Source organism: Sturnus vulgaris, chromosome 2 (genome assembly GCF_052056855.1).
Source record: "Sturnus vulgaris isolate bStuVul1 chromosome 2, bStuVul1.hap1, whole genome shotgun sequence".
NCBI lineage: Eukaryota > Metazoa > Chordata > Aves > Passeriformes > Sturnidae > Sturnus > Sturnus vulgaris.
This window is the reverse complement of record NC_142244.1, coordinates 1,420,532-1,439,975: the sequence shown is the minus strand read 5'-3', so window position 1 is coordinate 1,439,975 and position 19,444 is coordinate 1,420,532. Positions and strand designations below refer to the sequence as shown.

The 19,444-nt window shown below is 41.7% G+C and overlaps 1 long non-coding RNA gene across 2 annotated transcripts in view; it reads left to right on the top strand.

Moving 5' to 3' along the window:
- LOC148224596 (uncharacterized) overlaps positions 1–19,444 on the top strand; it is an 80,280-nt gene that overhangs the window by 42,422 nt on the left and 18,414 nt on the right. Inside the window, exons 2-4 of one of the 2 annotated variants that reach the window (XR_015799453.1) lie at positions 12,880–13,024; positions 15,910–16,133; positions 16,354–17,740. This is a non-coding gene — a long non-coding RNA (uncharacterized LOC148224596). Of the gene's footprint in view, positions 1–12,879; positions 13,025–15,909; positions 17,741–19,444 lie in introns of both variants that reach the window. The other variant, XR_015799451.1, reaches the window with a different exon arrangement.

The following is a 19,444-nucleotide window of genomic DNA, read 5'->3' as shown; positions in this document are numbered from 1 at the left end:
ACCTACCTTTTTACAAAGTGAAATTCATCAGCATTTACAGAAACAATCCTTCCTGCTACAAGAAAAGTAGCACTTTATACCAATTGGACATGAATCTATTAAATTATGATGGAATTTTTTTAGCTACAAATTATAGCCATATTAATACCTACAGATTTCCCTATGAACAATAAATGCAAAAGGTTTTTTCCCCCAACGATTAGCCATTTTAAAGAGTAGTCATTTAGCGCATGCAAATTTCCTGCCTTGCAGACCAAGTGTGAATTAGAGCCCTAGGAGGCTGGCTTATATGAATAAACTTAGATAGCGCTAATTATAAAACCAGCATATTGCAATCACATTTAAATTGTGCAACTCCTTTATTGCAACATGGGTGTCCCCTGTAAATTTGGTAGGCAAGAACATAATTCTTTGTCACCATATTTTGATGTAGGACAAGGGTTATCATAAAATAGGAATTAGAAATGTTAGAAACTCTTTGAACGTGTGGTAAAATCTACTCAAGGCTTTGAATACATGAAAGCTTAGGCCCTGCAATATTTATGCATTAGGCACATGGACACTAAAGTAGACTCAAACCCACAGTTGTCAGTATCCCTCCACAATAATTTTATTGTCATCTTCTTTCCTCATGACATCTGCATTTTTGGCAGAACACAGACAACACTTCAAAGAAAGGACAAGCAAGAATTCAAACCCAACTGTCAGCCCTACGTGCAGTGTAGGGTATGGCTTAGTAGTGGACTTGAAAGCCCTGAGACCAAGAAAGAATCTCAATTCATCAAAGTTATAGGAATAGTTCTATTCAATCTATTTCTACCAGAGAGCAGACACTGAAATTTCTGGATTAAAAACAAACTGAATATTTCTTCTATGTTTGCAACACCCATCACAACCCCCAGTGATTGCAGTTTTAAACACTTTCTTGCTCTTCTCCTAATCCGCACAGGATCTGTAGAAAATCTGTATATTTCACTTCAGCTTTTCTGTACCTTAGCATTCATAGGTTCTGGAGATTCTCTGCTGCAAGAAGAGATCAGAAAAAACCCACTGGACAAAGGAGCAACAGCACAACATGGGAGATGCGAAATCTAGAATTTAATTTCATTAGTTAATGAGATGAAAAGAGACATTCAACCCAGCAATATAAAAGTTCAGGCAGAGACTGTCTCTAATTGTGGCTGCTGCCTCCCTCAGATTATAAAAAATCTTATCAGATTGAGAGAGCAAAGAAGCCCCAGAAAGCAAGGAAAAACAAAGCACAACGGAAGAGCAAGCGTCATTAGGATTTAATCTTAGCAACACAATTTCTTCCTGTTTTACAAAGGCTCTTTAATGCTCTGTAACTAGAAATACCCTACCTTGCAGGGCAAGGACAGGGGCAAATGTACTGTTCTTCATTTTTGTCTCGGTATATGTTTTTGTCCTTTCATTTCAGGATGAGTAAAGCAATTCACACAGGCAGACAAACTTGTTTTGTGTACTAAGCATTTACTAAATTAATTCTTCTATTTCTATTTAGTATGTTCGTAAATCTGCATGTCAATATAACTTTATCATTCTAGTGTTTTTTTCCGGGTTGGGTTTTTTTTTCCTGTTTTTTACCAAAATCAAAGCACCGTCAATACTTCTGTTGTCAATATATGCAGTTACAGAAAGAAACTGAGATCTGCAGAATTACTACAAGGATACATCTAACACATGTAATGCACACATAAAACAGTCTATATTTTACCATAGCTAAATCCCCCATGTAATCAATTTAATGTAACAGTAATATTACTAGTGCTGAACTCTGTGCAACATTTATTCCTGCAACATAGGGAAATTTGAGAAATCCAGACAGCAGACAGAAAGCTGTCTTTTTCTTTCCCATCGAGTTCCATAATTTATGCTCTAATTGTCAAACCTTGGAAGGCAGGTGTGCAAAACCCACAGAGATCAAAGATTTTGCATTCCAAAGACCTTGCTTTACATTTAGCAAAACATTTCTTGTTCATTGTCAGTTTTACTCTGCAGCAGAGGCTTTCTTATACTTTCATCTTGGCTGCCTAAAACCCAGCCTCACCTATGAAGACCAGGGCACCCTTACTTTCCACTTGGAAAAAAAAATAACCAAACAAGAGATGATCCTGTTTATTGCTTGAGTGTTTTCCAGATACAACAATAATCTGTTTAATTTCATTCCATTTCTAAGTTAGGCTTTTAGGGAAAGAGCCAGTGACTCTTTCTTGCCCAAGACCACAAAGGACAGACAAGAAGGATTTATATGGACAGAGGGACCACAAGCAAGTGTCAAAAGCTGTGAATTTCTTCTGGCCTGCCTTGGATTCAATGCAGCTCTCTTGGAACTGCAGGATGGAGTGAGACTTGCCAGCCCCTGCCTTGCCAGCCCCTGCCTTGCCTGCTGCTGTGTGAGGCAGTGCTTCCCACCCTGTCCCTGGTGATCCCCAGCAGGAACTGCTCCGTGTTCTGCACAGCTCCTGCATTCTCGCATCTCCTTAAACTAAGGACGGGTTTGAAGAGCAAATGATGGACTGAGCACTGCTGGGTGCCCCACAAGAGAAGCGAGGAGTCAAGGAACTGGAAGTAGCTTTTGTTGCTGCCCCACTCTAGTTTGAATACTCAATAGGTGGGACAGTGGGGAAAAAAGTGGGGACAAACTCAGCAAAGACTTTTAGAGCATTTTAAAAGAGCAGGGACAACTGGAAAGCAGAAGAAACATGCAAAAGCATGGAGGAATAGTGGTAAAGTTGATTTGGAAGTGGGGGAAGATCAATTAATTGGAAATGCAGGGGAAGGTAGAGGAGGGAACTGGATATTTTGGAAGAACAATTAATGCATGAGGAACAGATTAGTATGACTTGCAGGGATTATAAAGGGTTATGTAATAACTTGATTAGGAGGAAAAATTAATCAATGAGTTAGTGGTGCTACTCAGTTTTAAAATGCTTACAAGGCTAAAAAAAATATTCAATTTTCTACATGGTAGAGTTAGTTTTTAGAGATAAACTCTTTCAAGGAGTGTGTTGGTTTGAAAGTAAAACCAGTGCGAGACTCCAAGTCAGTAATACAAGTTCATAGGAGAAAAGAGAAAAAAATAAAATACATGCAATAATATAAAAGAAACAACCACCAACACAGTTCAGAAATACAACCTGACACCCTGTCAGTCAGGGTGTTGGTAGCAGTCCATATAAATGGTGGCTGCAGTCCTCCTGGATGACAGATGTGGTTCTGTTGAAGCAGTGCTCCTGTAGAAAGTGCAGTTTTCCTCCGAAGATCCAGCAATGATGTGGAAAAAGGTCTGACTTTCCTCTGGGATCCAGTAGAAAGGTCTGCCCTCGGGTCCCAAACCCCAGTTTTTTTATCTAGGTAGGAAAGGCTTGGCTCCTGCCCCTGGTTGGGGCATCTCCCAATGGGGTGATGTAATCTTATCAGTCACACAATAGGACTTAATGGCCCATTAACAGAATATATCTTCTGGAGGAAGGATGGGTTGTGAATAGATAACGATGATCATCCCCCCATCTTATCAGATGGCACATCAGCAGAGGATATCTCCCACAGAGATAAGGATCACCACCCCTCCCACATTTTAACAGATGGTGATAGAATACACATTTTTGCATTGTACCCCAGGACATAATCCACCCCTTATTCTATTACCATCTACATCACACCCAAACCAATACCCTCTTACAGATATATAATACAAAATGAAACCTTACATACAATTCCCACTAAAAATTAGGTCTCTTTGCCGTACACAACGGGTTTCCCCATCTTTCTGCATTACCCACCAGGTGCAACCAGGTCCTTGAGCAAAAACAATCCCACGGATTGGTTTGCCTTTGCCTGTGGTGGGATTAATCCAAACAGTCTTTCCTAAAATACCTTTCATGTGTACCACTGGGACCTTGTCCCCATCCACTGTGTGCAGGGGTTCAGAGTGGGCAGGACCGGCTCGATTGATGGACCCTCGGGTGTTAACCATCCAGGTGGCTTTGGCCAAGTTCATTTCCCAATTTCTGAAGGTTCCACCACCAAGTGCTTTCAAAGTAGTCTTAAGGAGTCCATTACACCGTTCAACTTTCCCGGCAGCTGGCGCATGGTAAGGAATATGATATATCCATTCAATACCATGTTCTTTGGCCCAGGTGTTGATAAGGCCGTTCTTGAAATGGGTTCCGTTGTCTGATTCAATTCTCTCAGGGGTACCATGCCTCCAAAGGACTTGTTTTTCTAGGCCCAAGATGGTGTTCCGGGCAGTGGCATGAGGCACAGGGTAGGTCTCTAACCATCCTGTGGTTGCTTTCACCATGGTCAGTATGTAGCGTTTGCCCTGGCGGGTTTGGGGAAGGGTGATGTAGTCAATTTGCCAGGCTTCCCCATACCTGTACTTTGACCATCGTCCACCATACCACAGAGGCTTCACCCGCTTGGCCTGTTTGATTGCGGCACAGGTCTCGCAGTCGTGGATGACCTGTGAGATGCTGTCCATGGTAAGGTCCACCCTTCGGTCACGGGCCCATCGGTACGTCGCATCTCTCCCCTGATGACCAGAGGCATCATGGGCCCAACGAGCTAGGAATGATTCTCCCTTGTGCTGCCAGTCTAGATCCACCTGTGATACTTTCACTTTGGCAGCTCGGTCCACCTGCTTGTTGTTGTGATGTTCTTCATTAGCCTGGCTTTTGGGTACGTGTGCATCCACGTGTCGAACCTTTATGGTCAGTTTCTCTATTCGGGCAGCAATGTCCTGCCAAATCTCAGCTGCCCATATGGGTTTCCTTCTGCGTTGCCAGTTGGCCTTTTTCCAGCGATCCAGCCAACCCCACAGAGCATTAGCTACCATCCATGAGTCAGTGTAGAGATAGAGCCTTGGCCACTTCTCTCGTTCAGCAATATCCAAAGCCAACTGGATGGCTTTTAGCTCTGCGACCTGACTCGATCCACCTTGTCGTTTGGTAGCTTGTGCAACTTGTCGTGTGGGGCTCCATACTGCAGCTTTCTATTTCCGGTTAGTGCCTACAATTCAGCAGGAACCATCAGTGAAGAGGGCATATCGTTTTTCAGTCTCTGGTAGCTCATTATATGGTGGGGCTTCCTCAGCACGTGCCACTTGCTCCTCTTCTTCTTCAGAAGACAATCCAAAAGTCTCACTTTCAGGCCAGTTTGTAATTATTTCCAGAATCCCAGGGCGATTTGGATTCCCAATACGGGCGCGCTGAGTGATGAGAGCAATCCACTTGCTCCATGTGGTGTCAGTGGCATGATGTGTGGAAGGCACCTTTCCCTTGAACATCCAGCCCAGCACTGGTAGTCGGGGTGCCAGGAGGAGTTGTGTTTCTGTGCCAATCACCTCTGAGGCAGCTTGAACTCCTTCATAGGCGGCCAAGATCTCCTTCTCTGTGGGAGTGTAGTTGGCTTCAGATCCTTTGTAGCTTCTGCTCCAGAATCCCAGTGGTCGGCCTCGTGTCTCACCAGGCACCTTCTGCCACAGGCTCCAGGACAGACCATGGTTCCCGGCTGCAGAGTAGAGCACGTTCTTCACATCTGGTCCCGTCCTGACTGGGCCAAGGGCTACTGCATGAGCAATCTCTTGCTTGATCTGGGCGAAGGCTTGCTGCTGCTCAGGGCCCCACTGGAAATCGTTCTTCTTGCGGGTAACCAGGTAGAGAGGGCTTACAATCTGACTGTACTCAGGAATGTGCATTCTCCAAAAGCCTATGGTACCTAGGAAGGCTTGTGTTTCCTTCTTGTTGGTAGGTGGAGACATAGCAGTGATCTTATTAATTACCTCTGTTGGGATCTGACGACGTCCATCTTGCCACTTGACTCCTAGAAACTGAATTTCCTGAGCTGGTCCCTTAACTTTACTTCGCTTAATGGCAAAACCAGCTTTCAGCAGAATCTGGAAAATCTTCTCTCCTTTCTCGAAGACTTCCCCTGCTGTGCTGCCCCATACAATGATGTCATCGATATACTGTAGATGTTCGGGGGCCTCACCCTTCTCCAGTGCAGCCTCGATCAGCCCATGACAGATGGTGGGACTGTGCTTCCACCCCCTGGGGCAGACAATTCCAGGTGTACTGCACGCCCCTCCAGGTGAAAGTGAACTGAGGCCTGCATTCTGCTGCCAGAGGAATGGAGAAAAATGCATTGGCGATATTGATAGTGGCGTACCACTTTGCTGCCTTGGACTCCAGCTCGTACTGGAGTTCCAGCATGTCTGGCACAGCAGCACTCAGCGGTGGAGTCACCTCATTCAATGCACGATAGTCTACGGTCAATCTCCATTCTCCTTCAGATTTACGCACAGGCCAGATGGGGCTGTTGAAGGGTGAGTGGGTTTTGCTGACCACTCCTTGGCTCTCCAGTTTACGGATCATTTCATGGATGGGAATCACTGAGTCTCTGTCAGTACGGTATTGCCAGCGGTGTACTGTTGTTCTGGCGATTGGTACCTGTTGCCCTTCAACTCTCAGTAGTCCCACAGCAGAGGGGTCATCTGCAAGACCAGGCAAGGTGCTCAGTTTTCTAATGCCGTCTGTCTCTACAGCAGCTATCCCGAAAGCCCAGCGATATCCTTTTGGGTCTTTGAAGTATCCATTTCTAAGATAGTCTATGCCAAGGATGCATGGGGCCTCTGGGCCAGTCACGATGGGGTGTTTCTGCCACCTGTTCCCAGTTAAACTCACTTCGGCCTCCACTACAGTCAGCTGCTGGGATCCTCCTGTTACCCCAGAAATAGAGATGGATTCTTCTCCTACATACTTTGATGGCATCAGAGTACACTGGGCGCCGGTGTCAACCAAAGCCTTATGTTTTTGTGGGTCGGATGTGCCAGGCCATCGGATCCACACAGTCCAATAGATCCGATTATCCCTCTCCTCTACCTGGCTAGAGGCAGGGCTCCTCTATTCCTGATCCTGGTACACGTTGCTCTCTCCCTGTAAATAGGTTCTTGAGGTTCCTTCAAGAGGATCAGTTATATCATCATTCTGATACTGTCTGGAGTTCTGTACACGAGAGACTGGAGCAGCATTGACTCTAGATGAACTTCTTGGGGTAGGTGTCCCTCTTTACAGCTCACGTACCCGGGCTGCTAAGGAGGAGGTGGGTTTTCCATCCCACTTCCTCATGTCTTCTCCATGCTCCTGAAGGAAAAACCAGAGGTTACCTCGTGGAGTGTGTCCTCTCTCCCTGCCTGAGGAATGCCGGCTCCTAATGGCAGAAACTCTTGCTGGTTCAGGAGAGATCTGGTAGTTGTTTTCCTTAAGTTCTTTTTTTAGTTTCTGATGGCCCTCTTCAATCAGGCTTCGGACTTGCTCCACCAGCCGTGTTTCCACGGATGAGACATGGGTACGAAATGGGGCTGTGACAGTGTCCTCATAAATTCTTAGTTTATTGGCCAAGACGCCTACTATGTCCTCACCTTCCCTCCACTGCAGCGTTGCCAGGTAACGGGAATACATCTCTGGTCCAAGTCGTGCAAATCTCAACCACATCTGTGACGTGCACCGGACACGGTCTGGGCTCTTAGGAAATCTCTCATCTTCTGAGAAAATGATCTCCAGCACGGCCAATTCCCTCAGGCATCGGATACCTTGTTCTATTGTGCTCCATTTTCCTTGGTGCACCTGAAGATCTTCTTTACAAAGGTATCTGTCCTTCACACTTGTCAGCAGTCGCCGCCAGAGGCTGAGAGTTTCTTGGGTTCTCCCAATCCCCTGGTCAATGACCACATCCCGGGACAGAGATCCCAGTTGCCTGGCCTCACATCCATCCAGAATGGTGTCATTGGCTGCAGCGTCCCAGATGCGGAGCAGCCAGGTCAAGATGGACTCATTTGTCTGGCGGGTGAATTCCCTCCGCAGGTCACGCAGCTCACCCAGGGATAGAGAGCGAGTGATGATCTCTGGCTCTGTCACTTCTGCTGGGTGCGAAGGTCCTGCCACGTCCTCGTCAGTCACTATGCGAACTGATTTGCTCTTTGATTTCTTCTTCTGAACGGGCGCAACTGCTACTGGTCTAGGCTGTTCTGGCTCAGTGATGGTTTGTGTGGAGATGCTGATGGTGCTTCTGTCTTTTTTCTCCTCTGTGGCAGTCTGCGTAGACACGGACACTGTTGCTTTGCTTTTGGCTTTTTCCTCCTTTGTGGCAGTCTGCATAGACACGGGCACTGTTGCTTTTTGTTTGGTTCTTCTCTTCTTTGTGACATTCTGTGCAGTCGTGGACGAAGTTGATTTGTTTCTTTTTTCCTCTTCCTCAAGAATACGCATCAATACGCCATGTAGTGTTCTGTTTCTAAGCATGTTGTAGGCTGTAAAGGCTGTGCAGAGGAGACAAAGCAGAACTAACAACAATATTATGCTGTCCTTAGCATCCAGTGGGAACTCAGCATTTCCAAAAACTACTGTATCAGGCTGGAAAGATTGGAAAAAATCATCCTTTACCCCTCCCCCCAAGGGCTGGGTGTGATTGTTAAAACCCCGGATGTAGCAACCTAGACTAGGACAAGCAAACAAAGTCGAGTATATATTCCGGATTATGTTCATTGCTTCAGAGGTTATCATGCAGTAGACATAATAGGCCAGTAAATCAATTTTTATACCATATCCTGGTCTACACAGGAGCATTACAGCTGGCAGATAGTTCCCCATGTGTGGAAAAATATAGAGAGCAAGATATAAAACCCATGTAAGCATGTTGAGAATCATGGTGAAAACAAAATTGTAATACTGACTTTCCTCAGTACCCTTCGTGCCCCACGTTGGGCGCCAATTAATGTGTTGGTTTGAAAGTAAAACCAGTGCGAGACTCCAAGTCAGTAATACAAGTTCATAGGAGAAAAGAGAAAAAAATAAAATACATGCAATAAGATAAAAGAAACAACCACCAACACAGTCAGAAATACAACCTGACACCCTGTCAGTCAGGGTGTTGGTAGCAGTCCGTATAAATGGTGGCTGCAGTCCTCCTGGATGACAGATGTGGTTCTGTTGAAGCAGTGCTCCTGTAGAAGGTGCAGTTTTCCTCCGAAGATCCAGCAATGATGTGGAAAAAGGTCTGACTTTCCTCTGGAATCCAGTAGAAAGGTCTGCCCTCGGGTCCCAAACCCCAGTTTTTTATCTAGGTAGGAAAGGCTTGGCTCCTGTCCCTGGTTGGGGCATCTCCCAATGGGGTGATGTAATCTTATCAGTCACACAATAGGACTTAATGGCCCATTAACGGAATATATCTTCTGGAGGAAGGATGGGTTGTGAATAGATAACGATGATCATCCCCCGATCTTATCAGATGGCACATCAGCAGAGGATATCTCCCACAGAGATAAGGATCACCACCCCTCCCACATTTTAACAGATGGTGATAGAATACACATTTTTGCATTGTACCCCAGGACAAGGAGCCATGCTACATAATTGACTTATTGGGCAGTTTGCTATTAAACAATTAAGCATTACACGACTTTATTACTTTGATTTGAAATTTGAAGACTGAAATCTTTAATTTGAGGCCAGTCTCAGGGGAGAAAAATGCTAATCTGGGGCCATTAAATCAGAAGAAGGGCACAAAGGAAAAGTTTTCTATTCTCCCCTCACTGGTTCAATAAAACCTCTCTTCTGGTCTCTAAATTAGGCTGTTTGTTTATGTAAGTGGCCTCAAAATCTGCAGCTCAGCCTAACTAAAATACTGGTAAGGCCATCAGAGACGGTCCATTAGGAAGGAAAAGAGGAAATCCCACGCAACCAGAGAACTATAACAATACAACAAAAATGCTCTTAAGAGAAAGGAGTTTTGCAGACGTCTGTCTGAGTTCCTCTGAAACTACAACCAAGTCTGCTGATATTTTAATTCCATTACTAAAACTAGGTAACTAAATAGGAATGTATATTTCTTGTCTTCCTCTTTCTCAAAGGCAGCAAAAAGTTCAGGTCTAGTTTCAGAGACTGTGCCTGAATGAGACAACAAGAAATTTAAAAGCCCCTTCTACTGAGCAGGCATATTCCACTACTATAGTAAAGAATTCCCTAGAACATCCCCAGCAATGTTTCCCACCTATCAGATATTTCTGTATGCTGGGGTCATCTGCTCAAAACAGTTACAATAGTTAAAATCTACAGTAGACATAGAGACATTATCAAGCATCAAAAATAGCATTGTGAAAGAGATTTAGAAAGGGATATGAAGAGAACAGGATGTCCTGCACAGCCAAGTAAAGGCATATGGGTTTCTTGTGCTATATATGCATTCCTCAATGTACTCAAATACAAATATATCTTAGTAAGAGAGCAGCTGAAGCATTTCTTCATTACAAACCCCTTGATGTGTCTGTAGTCCCACAGAGATAAGTGAATACTTAGAAGAATGAAGAAAATGCAGTTCCTATTTCAGAGAAGTTACATATGAGACATAGAGGCTACTATTTTGGTAGCCTACCAAGATTTTTGTCATAGGTGCAGGAGAAAGAATAGAACACAGACAAGATCACAAAAACAGATCAAATACACATACGAAGGCAGGAATGGTGCAGAAGAATGAAGGCAGATGTAGCTACTCACTTCTCTCTACAGAACAAAATAGTGTGCAGCTGAAACACACAGCAATATCTAAAAATTGCTTGTAGAAATAAGCTGCTTCTCCTGTTGTAAAAAAGGTGCACTACAATGAAGAAAGACAGCAGGAAGGAGAAGATAGTCAGCATGATTCCAATAGAATTTCCAACACAATATTATCTACATTAAGCTGAAATACCTTTTATGAGGCATATCAGGCAGAGTGACATACAGGCACAATACTGATACTGAGTGTCTCAGCAAAAAGAATATTTAGGCCTGCGTCTTGTTATGATGGTTTCTGCTAATTTTTTTTTTAATAATTTATTGCCGTGTATTATTTGAGCATAAGAGGGATAAGTAAGCCATAGTCTTCCCAGTTTTTATAAATCTTACTAATTAATACTGTTTCCTGACACATTGTATATGTGTGGCATTAAAAAAACCCACTCAGAATTCCTAAAAAAGTTATTATAGAATGGAAATGTCCTCACTCTTAACATGTGAGACTCTTATTCTAGTCCTCCTGAAAAGGTAGAGAACTCAGACTGATTAAATTTTTTTATTGATTTTTTTTCTAAAAACAAACAGAAATATTTTCAGCACTACAGCAATTTAAAGTAATTTACATTTTTTCAATGGAGGGGTAAAACTAAGATTACATTTTCTTTGTTGATGATTACTTTAAAGAGGAAGGAAATAAAAATAAAAAATAAACTAAAAACAACAACAACAAAAACAAACAAACAAAAACAAATAAAAACATCCCCCAAGAAAGACAAGAAATTGAAACATTAGTCTATAAAAACTGTAGACAATTTCTGTCATTCAGTTTTGCATATACTATCTAGATTTTGGCAGAAAAATTGTTTGTACTTGATAAAAAGAAAATTCAGCAGAGAAAAGGACAAAAATCCATTTGAGAATGGTGTTCTAAAAATAGATTTTCTGAGTTTGTCTGCTAAATGTGGTCTTTGCAGGACACCTGCTCTGAAAAACAGTTGGGCAATAATCCAGGAATGACTCACTTGCAGGGCCAAAAACGTGGTTGCCCTCAGTTTACATCTCCCTTTCCAGAAAGGAATTTGAAGCCTTGAGTTGGGTGTCCAAGCTTTCTGCATGCCCAAAGGAAGCGTTTGGGCTCCTCAGGATGAGATTTGCCAATCCAAGCCTACTGAAGAGGAAAATTTGTCAGACCAAGCCTGCTGAGGACAAAGATGTTTGTCGATCACATTACTAACAGTACTAACAGCTTTATCAAAAATCAGTATTTTTGAAACTTTGTCAACAATTCTGGGGTTTACCATGCTAAGGCTGCAAGAGTAGACACTGTAAGCACCAAGGACCAGCATCACTTTAAAAGTCTTGCCCTTCACCACTCCAAAAAAAGAAGGTTGCCAAGATGGAAAAGAAAATGATTGAAACCTCCCTTGACTGCTTGAAAACTCAGGATATTAATAGTTCTCTTCAAAACCTCATGCTTGGATTTTTTTTCTCCATTAACAAACAAGAATTTTATAGTTTTCCCAGATCAGTGCCCAAAGGAAAAGAGGCTGTGCGAGCAACTTTCCTCTAAACAGAAAGCATTCAGTTGCTGACAGAGGGACAGAAGGTATTTGTATAATTTTAAAACAAATTTTTGTAACATATTCAATAGTTTTAATCAGTTAAACAGGAGAATACCTTGTACAAATGTTAAATCCCCCAATCAGGCCCAACTGTTTCTTCTTTTCTATGAAAATGGAGCAGGAATTGCACTTCCTGTCGAGGAAACAAATAGCTCTCAACTAGTGTCACAAAACCTGCTGCAAAATGACCCAAACACATTATTTGTGCATCGTCTCTTAAAGTAATCTAATACCCAGCATTCTCTTTTGAGCACTGTATATCACGATCAGGTGAAACATCCAGGACACCCCTTTCTGGATGAAGAGTTGTAATGTATATTTTATCAGCAGTTGGAATTTGTCAGCAACACACAAAAGAATCCTTCTATTAGAGTTTCTCTCAAAAACATACATACATGCTTATTGCTGCTTTGTTCTAGAGAAAGAAAACAGCCTTGTATCAAACTGCACTTTTCCAAGAGCTTTTCCTTTAATATGGCTCTCAAACAGCTACTTCCCAACATGCAGAATGTTACCAAGGAAACCAGTAAGTCACAACATCTTTGATTTGTCCCAGGCAAAGGCAGCAAAAAACCCATTAAAGCAGTATTTTAAATACCTTTACTCAGCTCTAGGTCCAGCCTTTCTCATCCATTCAGGAAGCAGGTTTGGCAGTACTTTTGACTTTTGTCCCTGTTTTTTTCTAGAGAACCCTAACCCATGAACGTGTCCTTCAAACTCCAGGATCTGGACTAGGCACTACTACGACCTCAGCAGATGTATCCAGCACCACATCCAATCCACTGTGCTCTGCTTGAATTTGGCTCATCCACAGCTGCCAGTTTTTACCAGGTACAAATAAGTTTCACACCCTGTTAACAATGCAGGATTAGTTTGACACCTGATACTGCCTGATCACAGCCTGTCCTAGCGTAAAGAACTTGCTGAATGTTGCAGTAGTTCAAATCCCTCCAGTGGGATCTTATTTGCACCGAACAAGACTGACAGATATTTGGCTAAATTACACTAATCCATGTCGCAAGTGGGAAGAGGAGTCTTGGTTTCATTTTCTGAGTCAGCTTTAGGTTTGGTCTGAAGCTGTTTGGTTTCTCATTAAAATATAAATATGCATTAAAAAAAAAAAACACCAAAACTCGGCAAGCTTCTAAGCAAACAAGTCAGAAAGCATAAACGACATTTTTCTTGAAAGACAGGTGAGATCCAGCTTTCAAGGCTCAGCTAAGTCACAGTTATGTAAATTGCACAATAAAACTCAGTGGTAAAAGCTAATCAGTTGTGGAGATAAATGCCTAAGGCAATAGTAATAAAATGTCCTCAATAATAAACATGTCTACTCTTCTGAATTTTGTAAAAATTTTCACTATAGAGATAAAAAACAAAACAAAAAAGCCACCAAAATAAGCCAAACAATAAAACCTGAACAAACAATAAAACATGGCTTATTGTTGATGTTCTTGCATTCATTAAAACTCTTATTTTACAATCAATATACTGTAAATTCTCTGGAGTCTCTGTTTTCTATTAAATTAGGAATAATCTCAATCCAATTCTCTGCCAGTGCTCTTGCACTATTATATGGTTTGTTTAACTCTGTATCTGTACAACTGATCCTTATTACAGCCTCTGCTTGTGCAAAAATGCGTCAGAAGAAATTTGTTAGTAGGATGGATACTGTTTCCATCTATGCCCTGCCAGGCAGCTACAGCTTATTTTAGTCTGACTGAAGCTCCAGTCTGATAGCTGAAGCCATGAAAAGTGGACTGAAACTCCTGTGTGCTAGGATGGAGTTTCTTCTGCAAGAATCTCACTATAAATTGGATGTGAGCATATAAATGTTTAAAGCCCTGCAAGCTTAAATAGGAGGGTTCCTGCATGCTACTTAGAATGAAGCTTATAAAATCCCTCTCCTTCCTTAAGGCTTCTGAAAGATGAAGGAATAAGAAGTCTGTAAAAAAACCCCACATTTCCGTTTTAAAGGAGTGATAGTCTAATAGACAGCTTTAAAATCTGCTAAGATTTCATTAAAAAACTTTCTCTGAAGTGAATCTATTAAAAAAGTGAAATTTGAGATGAAATTGGAAAATGAGCTTTTCATATCAATGAAATAAAGCTGATTTGTTGAATTTTTATCACTTGAAAATATCAGTTCCCCTGTTAAGTCTTAAAAGAAAAGGCAAATGAAAGAGAAAACCCGTCTCTATAAATCCTGTTAGAGGATAAAACCTTGTAAATCTACTTCTTCCCTTCTCTCGACCAAGTACACAGCAACTTATTCTTGGTGTCACAAGGTGGTGCTCTTCCTTTCAAGTAATGTCTTTCACCTTTAAAACGACCTCATTAACTTGGAGAGAAAAGTACATGTTTTGAGACTTACGCACATACATTGACACTTTTACTGAAAAGGAAAAGCATCTCATCTGGATCACTTTTTTTTGGCACAAAAATGTACAAAAGACAAGGGGTTTTTTTTGTAGGTGATGTGTATAACTTGGGCATGTTAATGTATGATCCGTACCAAGTTCTTTTACAGTTTTAAGAACCCTGGATTTGCTGAGTGCTTAAACCTGCAATTATGTGTTTGTTTTGTAGGAAGCTCAACCTAACTAAAGCTTTCAACTCTGCAAGTACTATTCTAATGATTAAAGCACTGAATCTATTTGTGCAATCAAGAATGCAATCCCTATCTTGTTTATTTTATACTAGATCTATTTTATTCTATAATTCTTCTATGTGTTCTACTTTTGGTAGAGCAAATATTTTTGCATTGAACATTTATAATTTCATTAAAGGTATCATAGAAGAGTTAGAGGGTTTGACAGCTAGGCATAAAGAGTTGTGATTTTTGGTACTCACTGGCGTATTTAGAACTTGGGGGTTTTAATTTTTCCCAGTTAATCCTGAAAAAACATTACTAGCAGCACAGATGTCTGCCTCCATTTCCTGATTTATCAGTTGCTTAAGAGATCAATAGGATAGATTATGTTTCCATAATATTATTTTTCCAACTGCTAATAAATTCAAAAGGTAATACTGTATCAAAGTTAGCAGCCTGGTGCCTCTTTTTCCAGAGAAAATTCCATACCCCAAGAAACACAGGATTCCTGTGGTACGACTTATTATCATAGGATCATTCAGGCTGGAAAAGACTTCATCATGGAATCTAGAGTCTAGCCAAGAGATCCATGATTACTGAGCCTCTGAACTAAAACTGTAACTCCAGCTAAAGTTTTGTAAAGCACAACAAAGACAGGGAGTTATATAGCCAGAGAAATAGCCTAATACAAAAAAATTAAAATGGGGCATTAACATGTTAACCAAAAACAAACAAAGAAACAAACAAAGAAACAAATAAACAAACAGCAAAACATGTAAGCTGTATGTCTGACCACAACGCTTGCCAATACAAGTGGCTAACAGAAACAGAGCATTGCCAAAAGCGAGGGACATGATGGAAAACCAGGGCATGGCAGCTAAGAGGTGTAGCCAGAGCTCAACACAGCAGGAACCTGCATGCAGTGGGACAGGAGGAGGGATGATGCCAAGCAAGGACAGGTAAGTTGAAGTCTCTCATTGCCTACCTACACTTGAAATGCTCACCTCTACTCTAAGACCCCCAAAGAGCCATATGTATCACAACTGCAAGAAAGCTACCTTCTCCCTTATCTGATGCTGAATTCAACCGAAATGCAGCTTTTTTTTTTTTTTTTTTTTTTTAGGTACTGAGCATTCCAGAGGACGTGTTCAGAGCTTTAAAAATCCCCAAGTCCTCAGAAAGGACTAGTTCATGAATATGTTACCTCTCTGAAAACCCCATTCTCTTACTGCACCTGGGCTATGAAGTGTGTTGCTCCTATTTACTTTTCCTGTCACATCTCAGTACCTCCAATACTGCAGAGGCTCTCCCAGCTAGAAGGTCCCCACCACACAGATCACCCCCTTGGTATGTTCAAATGCCTCCTGATTTGCCACTGGCATCTACAAAACTGTTGCATATCAACAATGCAAACATCTCTAGCATTTTTGAAAACTGAGAGCAGAGGACAGTGTGAAACAAATGAAAAATAACAACAAAATGTGTATGAGAGAGCAGAAAATACAGTGACTGGGTTGGGGAAGTTCAAAATTAATTTGTTAAAACCCTTGTCCTTTTTCATACACAGGGGAGTGGCTGTGGAATTACCAGCATGCAGCATTAGAGCTCTGCAGCAGCTGGGGCTCTGATGCAGAGGATGAGCTTGCCAAGCTGTTGTGGTGCCTTGAGACCTGCTCTTTAGCAAGGCAATGTCAATGGAAGCTTTTACTGCCCAATGCAGCGCTTGCCATCTGGGGAGACCATTATTCTAAAAGTCTAACTCCCAGCCCTTACATTCAGTTAGGACAAGTTTTGCTGCTGTGGAAAGCTTTTTTTAAAATGCAGAACTGATTTACTACTGCATAATTTGGTGTGTCTAGAATTTATGACAACCCAACTTGGGTATGACAGTCTGCTGCCATCCTGAGCGAAACATCTGGGACTCTACAATTTTAAAACTTTGAGAGAATGAATTACATGTGAAGCCTGTCCCCAAATTGGACTAAGTCACCACTTCTTTCAGGCTGACATAGATCATCAAATCCACTTTCCAGCCACCACTGGCATTGGAAGAGTTGTACAGTAATAATGCAAACAAGAACTCCAGAAACAGATATTTCTCTGTATGCCTACCATACGCCTCCAGGAAAGAAACATTTTAGGCTTAAAAACTACTAAAAGAAAGGACAGTTTTCTCTGGTTTTCTCACAACCTCTTAAAGTTTTCAAAGCATTAAAAAAAAAAATAAAAACCTTCTGATCTCTCACTAAATTTAAGTCTTCAAGCCCCTTAGAAATTCATCTCCTTCATTAGGCATCTCTAAAAAACCTTGGTAAGGGCAAAATGCACTAGCACCCATCACTCCTATGGACTCTTGATGTGCATCCATGTGCACATTCTGCCTGTGAGGGCATCCCTGCAGGTGACTTCAATCAACAGCATGTCTAGACTCTGGAAAGGCTGAAAAGGACATTTTGATAGAACGAATACTTGGAGAACTTTGCTGAAGTTTGGGATTTTTCACCTTTCAAGAAACAATGAAGCAATGGGGATATTGACACAGCTGTCTGAGCAGAGGACAGGAGCCACCACTGCAAATAGAGTTTCCCCTCCGGATGAAGGCAAAGGAAGAACTACATTGGACATAATTAGTTTTGCAGTAGAAAACAAATCAATTGAAAAAGCAAGTTTTCAATCCTCTAACACAATAACAGGAAGCATAACATTGATTTTGGTTTGAGGTGGAATGGTCTCTGCCACGTGGTATCTGTGGGCCTTTCTTTGTTTAATTTATTTTTTTCCTCTTCGGAAGGTGACAACTTTAAATGAGTTAAGGCTGTTTACTAAGCACTTCCTCCATACCTGCTCAAGGTTCACCTACAAAAATCTAGAGTTGGATTTAACCATCAAAGTCCCAGATATTGTGGCCCTGGATCCACAAAGAAACATTATGAGGATTCCGCATTCATCTCAAGGTATGACAAGCCTTAGTGCAGCAATCAAATCTCATTAAACAATAATTCCAGCAGGAAGGTAGCAAGCCCCTGCAAAAACTCCTCATCATCCTTTCAAGAATCTGAGACAGGAATGCTCAGCAATTTCAATAAACTTGGTCGACCTAATTTTTTTCCCAGCATATCCCAGAAAGCTGCCAGATTGTCTTTTTGACCAGCCAGAACACCAGTTATGGACTGGGCTCATGTTTGGCAATGACACAGTTCATGCATCTTGGGCCGCTTCTGAATGAGGTTCTTATCTAAACAGTGCCTGAAGGAACATACAGAACCCACTTTTTTGAAAATTTCTCTCTCAGAAGCCATACAGTGACAGTCACAGACTGCCAGGTGATTTCACTTCTTCTCTTGCATTCTCCCTGTCTCACTGCTCTTCAAATTTCTTCATCCCATGGCAAGGTCAGGCACATCCACCCCCATCTGATATTTTTTCTTGCTATAATTCTGTATCAATATTTTGGAAGATTTAATCAGAAGAGGAAGCATAGAGCAGGAGAGATCAATAATTGATTATGCAGTTTCTTCCTCTCTAAAGCAAATGATTCACCACCGTAGCAGTTTAGTGATTTCCGCCAAGGTCCTGGCTATCCAGCCTAAATAAACTTCTGCTATCTGAGGGGCTGGTAAGTAGAGGAGTTGAGGACAAGCAGTGAGGAAATGTATTTATTTTATAATTTAAAAGTGATTAAATAAAAAGAAGCATACATCAGATGCAACCACATAGTGGAATTACATCTCAGAGTAATTCAGCTGTTTCAGAAAAAGATACTCTTACAGTGAACATAGAGTTTGTCTAGATTACTAGACTATACATTACAGAAAAAATATTATAAACCAGTATTTTTAAAAATTTAAGGAACTGATGAGATTCTTGATTTCCTCAGAGCACCAGAGTACGAGAGTATTGAAGAACAGCACCATGGTATTAATTTGTGAGGTACAGAAAATAAAGCAATCCCACACACACAGGATGGAATCAAGGGACAGAACTAAAAAAAAATAATTAAAAAACCTCAACAAAGTCTCCAAAGAGAAGTGCACCTGGAACTACACTGTTATTTAATGTATACTATGAGCTATGTGAGGGCACAGCAGAAATTCTTTCAGAGTGATGCTGAGCATCAATTCATAATGCAAGGCACAGGAGCTCACCCTGCTGCTGCTCTTCTTCCACTGTTCAAGGGCTTTGCTCAGGAGCAACACACCACCATGGAAGAAAGTGCAGAAAATGAGCACTCTAGGAATAATCTTGTCAAAACATGTAAACTCTTGCACTCTTGACAGACATGTGGTATCTTCACTGGCTCCTGAATAGTCACAAAGGCAGCATGCCCATTCCCAGTCTGCTTATTTTTTTAACAACTGGAAAAGCCCCACATGCTCTCACCCCCAATGCCAGACCTGACTTTATTCCATGGCTTTTCTGGAAGCCAGATTTTTTCCTCTGCACAGCTCTGCTGAAGGAAAAGTAGGCAGCTGTGGCTTCCTGCAGGATTCTCCCATTTGCTAATGAGAAGAGAGGCTGAGTTAGTTACGACTTCCTTCTTGTCACAGAACTGCTGTAAAAACAGACACCTATTTATATCATACAGTTTCTGAACTGACATCTTGTCATCTTCTCTTGCCATCCCATACTTCCTGGAGTTTATCAAAGTCCTGGCATTT